Source organism: Parasteatoda tepidariorum, chromosome 3 (genome assembly GCF_982258835.1).
Source record: "Parasteatoda tepidariorum strain Cologne lab strain chromosome 3, Ptep-v5.0, whole genome shotgun sequence".
NCBI classification, from domain to species: Eukaryota; Metazoa; Arthropoda; class Arachnida; order Araneae; family Theridiidae; genus Parasteatoda; species Parasteatoda tepidariorum.
This window is the reverse complement of record NC_141757.1, coordinates 37,331,398-37,337,397: the sequence shown is the minus strand read 5'-3', so window position 1 is coordinate 37,337,397 and position 6,000 is coordinate 37,331,398.

Genomic DNA, 6,000 nt, shown 5'->3' with positions numbered 1-6,000 from the left:
AAGTAGCTCATGACAAATGCTAAGTATGGTCGTGTTCTGTTCGAGAGATATAAAAGTTCCCCTACTAATTCTTGATATTGTGTTTGGTTAACCATTTCGTTTGAACAATTAAAACTCCTATCCTCACCTCTTACGATTGGTGTTTTTACACATTTGGAATCAAACATACCATGTTTCTGCAATAAATAGTTTATATATTCAGTTTGAGACAAAGTTACGCCCTTCTCACTTTTATTTATTTCTATACCTTGAAATTTATTCTCTTTACTTTCTTTCATTTCAAATATCCGAGATAATTTTCCCACTATATCATTATACATTTGCAAATCTGAATAAATAACCATTAAGTCGTCTACGTATATTCCAATATAAAAATACTTAGAATTCTCTATTCTAGTGAAAATACAATTATCCGAAGCTAGCTGTTTTAAACCAAGCTTTTCTAATTCCCGTTTAAGATGTAAATGCCAATTTCGACCTGATTGGGGTAATCCGTAAAGACTACGTTTTAACTTGCATACTTTATTTTCACCATACAAATGTTTAAAACCTGGGGTAATAGTCATATATACAGTTTCTTCCAAATTACTATAAAGATATGCAGTTTTAATATCTAAAAATTTTACTTCTAAATTTAATTTGGCAGATAATGCTAACAACAAACGCAAAGATTCGGTACTTAACACGGGTGAATAAGACTCTAAATAATCACGATTTTTTACTTGATTAAAACCTGCTGCTACTAACCTAGCTTTGTATTTATTTTCTTTCATAGTAAAAACCCATTTACTCTTGACAATTTTTACATTTTCAGGCTTATCTACTAGATCCCAAACATCGTGTTCGTGAATAGAATTTAATTCTTCATTCATTGCTTTTTCCCATTTTAACCAATTTTTATCACGTTTAGCTTCATCAAAATTACCTGGAATATTAGTTACTAAGTTTGAACTTGCTTTTTCCTTTATTCTATCTGATCGACGTACACCTAGCTCTAGTAACCTGTTTTCGTATTCAATTATTCGTTGTTCATTTAATTCCCTAATTTTTTCTTTAGTTGAACCTACTGGACGACCGCGAATTTTAGTTTCACTTATATCTCGGGTATCTTTCAAATCCAGTGGAAATTCAAAACTTGTATTTTGGTCTTCTACAATAGTTTGGATATTAAAAAATTCATCGATGTCATTAAATTTATCCTCACTAAACAAATTACTACTACCTAATAATTTCTCATTAAATTTTACTGAACGCTCTTCGATTACTTTATTTCTTTCAGGGTCGTAAATACGATAAGCTCGTCTTTCATTCGAATATCCCAACATAATACCCTTTTTACCTGGAATAGAAAGTTTGTGTCTTAAAGCTTTAGGAACATGATAGTATACTGTAGATCCAAAAACACGTAGATATTTATAGTTCTGCTTTTTATTAAAGAATAATTCTTTTGGAACTTCAGTTTTACCTTTTCGAGGAGTTAGGTTAGTAACATGCGTTGCATAGGCTATTGCTTCAGCCCAAAAATTTAAAGGAAGTTTACTATCATAGATTAATGTTCTAGCTCTATCTAACAAAACTCTATTAGCTCGTTCAGCTTTACCCAAACTTTCTGGGTTGTATGGCACAGATTTTTCATGTGTAACTCCGCATTCAGTGAAATAAAACTCAAGATCTTTGTTTACAAACTCAAGACCATTATCACTACGGAATTTCTTAATTTTCTTATTTATTAAGTTTTCAAATTTCAACTTAAAACTTACAATTTTATCAAATACTTCGGTTTTGTTCTTAAGAAAATAAGTAAAATACATGCCAGAAAAATCATCTACTAATATTAAAAAATATCTTGAATTACCTAAGGACTTAACTGGGAATGGTCCACACAAATCACCATGTATTAATTCTAAAGTTGTTGAACTTTGAGGAGTTAAAATACTAAAATGAGGTTTTCTGGTAATCTTAGAAATATCACATGATTCACAAGACAATTCATTATCAATTTTTAAATTTAACACTTTAGACATTTTACGCATGTAATCAGCATTTAAATGACACAATCTTTTATGCCAAATTACATTCATTTCAGCGTTATTTTTAACTTTGTTACACTCAGAAAGACATACCTCGTTATTAACATTAGGTTTTAGCTTAACTTCCAATTTTTTATTCACATTTAAAGCTTTCAAAACTACGCGTCCATTAGGAGCAATAATTAATACTGAGTTTGAATGTGATTTTACATTATACCCCTTATCCATTAAACATGTAACTGACAGTAAATTATGACGTAATTCTGGTACATACAATACATTACTAATTATAATTTTTGCATTATTACTTAGTGAAATAGCTTTAACAGTTCCGGTTCCTTTAGTATCTAATGTAAAAGTCTTACCTGCCTGGTATATTTTACTGTCGCAAGCAGCTATAGATTCGAACCAGCGTTCATCCTTGCACATATGAGACGTGGCTCCACTATCCAGGATCCAACATTCGTCCACTTGTCCTTTCTGTTCAGCTGAAACTAAGGCGTAATCATCTGGAGTAGCACTTTCGGATACCAATGTCTCTTGAAAATGTGGTTTTCGGCGACCTTTTGCTCTGCTGGTCGATGTTTTGTAGTCTCTATCTGTTCCCACTTCTTGATGTTTCGAATAACAATCCCTTGCTATATGTCCCGGTCTTCTACAGGAGTAGCAAATTTTTCTAGGTAAACTCTTCTTCTGAGTAGCATATGCGGATTCCAAATTTCTATGCCCACGGGATTTCTGTAGTAAATCTTTTTCTTCTTCCCTTAAGACTTCAAGTATTTCTTCTATCGACTTTTCTCGTTGCGCTTTTAAAACTTGTTTTATGCGCTCATATTTTCCAGCTAGACCTCTGACCGTGTAGAACACTAATTCTCTGTCAGATATTTTCAGTCCCAAGGAAGCACACTTAGTCGATAATCCTTTAGCTCGAGCTATATAATCGTTTACGGCTTCTGAATCCAGCATTTCTAAGCTCTTAAGTTCGGCACCCGCATCAATCTTTCTATCTTCCTCAAGCCCAGTGTAGGTAGTTTTAATTCTTGTCCACAAAGCTTTTGCATTCTTTTCTTCTGCATATTGCAAAGCCTGTTCGTCTGATAGAGACAATTTCAAGTATGATACGGCATCTTGGTTTGTAGTTTCCCAAACTTGCAATTTACCAGGGTCAGTTGGAGCTTCCTCTGTCACTGCCGACATTAGTTTCTTGAGGTTCAAAACTGCTTCCATTTTCATGGCCCAAAGATGATAATTAGTTCCAGTCAACTTCGGAATTCCAAAAGCTAAGTCTTTCTCCATGATGATTGTAAACCACGCTCTGCTACCACTGTTGTTTGGTTGAATAACACAGAGGCTAATGCCGGCAAATAAAGTATTTATTAAAACATAATATGAGGAAACAATAGTTCGCACACACAGTGCTACACATCTGAATCAACCAACAGCCAGTCAGCTTCTTCAACAAATATATATCTACTTCCCCTATCGGGAAGTCGTTGTATTACATCACGCAACTCGCGCAACTTATTTGAGAAGGAGAGGAAAAATGAGATTTTATTTGCATATTGACAACAGTGGTGGCTACACAGAAATAAAAATGTCAAAATTTCTTTTATTTTTATTACCACTTTTTAAAATTCTCAAGGACCGTGGGAACCCTGAAGTATTTATAAAATTTACGGGACAATACTCCATCGGACAGGAAAAGGCGGTTACCGGGCTATATTTTATATTGTCTTTGATGAGCTCAAAATCACAGTTTTTAAAGTAGTTGCACGTATCACAAGAGAGGACATCTCTGAAGAAACTTGCACATAGTTCAGCTATGTGTTTATCTATTTTGTTGATTTTTAAATATTTTCTTAGATCCTGCATTCTCATGGATCTGGGGGCTCCAGTGATGTATCTGAGAAATTTTTTTTGAGTACTCTAAAGTTTCTTCTTTTGAAATCAAATTGTATTGTTATTTATTAAGCTGTACTCTCTTGTTAATTTTAAAATATCCTGGTTAGGAATTTATTATGGAATTACATAAAATCTGTAATGCGTAAAGAGGAACTACTATTACAGATTTGAGTAGGCGTTACTCTTTATTGTAAATAGTTTGCCTTTCTTCCATATTCAACAATAACGCCTACACTTCACCTCTAAATTGCTAACACCTCAGCGGGAGGTGTTAGAATTTAAATAAGCTCAAAACAATAATTTTTGTTATAAATATTTAGAAATGAATTATTTTCTCTACGCTATTATTGTTTTAAATACAATTAATCTATTAAGAAAGAATTGAAAATTGACTGTTTTTAATTTAGAAACTAAAATTATTTAATGAATGCTTATAAATTTTCTATAGAACACTGGTTCAAACACTGTTTACCACAGCACCCTGGATCACACAGTCCGAGTTTCCAAGGGTATCAAATTTAATTCTTATAATTTAATTCTTTGCAAAGCAGAAAATTTTAATCAAAAATTTAGTGAAGCAAATAAATAGAATTCAGGGTTCGTACTCGTAATGTCCTTAAATAATTTAAATAATGTTGCTAGAGTCACATATGTGAGTACAAAAATTACAAATTTTTCATCATTTGCTTTCATCTTAACCCTTTAACGGGCTCTTTATTTCTAGTAAAGGTAAATTAAAGTATTTTTGGAATTGAAATTGTTTTAAGAACAGTCATTGATATAAAAAATAAAAAAACTCATTTAGTTTATAAAAATGCCATTTTTTTTGGTGGTAAATATATTTAGCATGACCTATTAGGAACTTACTGACTTTTATTTTTCTCTATTTATAAAATAAATTCCTTAAATGCTACAAACTTCAAAAGGAATTATGTATTGTATACGTTTTTTAAAAGTGACAAATGGTTACCAATTTCATTCAAACTCACTTCAAGAAGGCTGAAGTTATTGAAAAAAGGAAACTTAAATTAAAAGTGGTAAAACGTGGTGGTAAGTGTACTTACCACGGCCTTCAAAAGGGTTAAAATTGAAATTACTAGGTATAACTTCAATCTCGCTATTTGGGACACCAACCGATTCATTTTTATCTGTTTGCCATGATCTGAAAAAAACATACATTTAAAAAATACAAAATCATAAAATATATAAGACAGAATATGAACTATGTCAATTGAAAGCATAATAATTGTTGGAATATTGGTTAAATATATGCAAAAAGAGAATTTATATACAACAAATTAAATTATGAACAAAATATCAATGGAATTAATTAAGTAAGCTTTGTGCAAAATATTTACAATGATCATGAAGTCAGGTTTAAAAAATGAAGATACAGTATGAACAGTCATAATTATATTCATAAAGTGTAGAAATTGCTCCTCTGCGACCCGGTCAACATTTCTTGTACCGGGTAGCTCGCTGTGTAAATTAACAAGAATGTGGCTCACCCAGTTCGGACAATACAGGGTTGCTCCTTCCTCGGGCTCGCCACATCCCATCCCGGTACTAATATTTGTATATGTTTGCGCTGTAATGTTGTTGTGATTATATTTTACAGTATTTAGTAATAATGTAAAAAAACTATAATAAACTTAATTAATGCTGTTATATTTCCATTTGACGACGTTCCTAAACATTTACTCATTAAATCTGAAATTTTCCTAAAAAAACTAATATTCTTAGAAACTAAATATCGAACACAAATTGATTAAATCTGAAGAACTACTATAAATCAATTTAATGTTATTATAGATCGTTTTTAAATTCTAAAAACTCAACAACGAAAACTTAGAGATGAGATATATAATAACGTTAAATTGTAAAAGTTCCAGTAGCGCAAATTATTCTGAGGTTTGATTTAATTTTATATCAGGGATAAAATATTTTCTTCTATTAATTTAATACATTCCAATTAAATAAGTTCAAATATTGGTTATTAAAACATCAAAAATTAATGACTTACAATCGCAATGAATACTAAGCGATCAATTAAATTAAATCATTATGT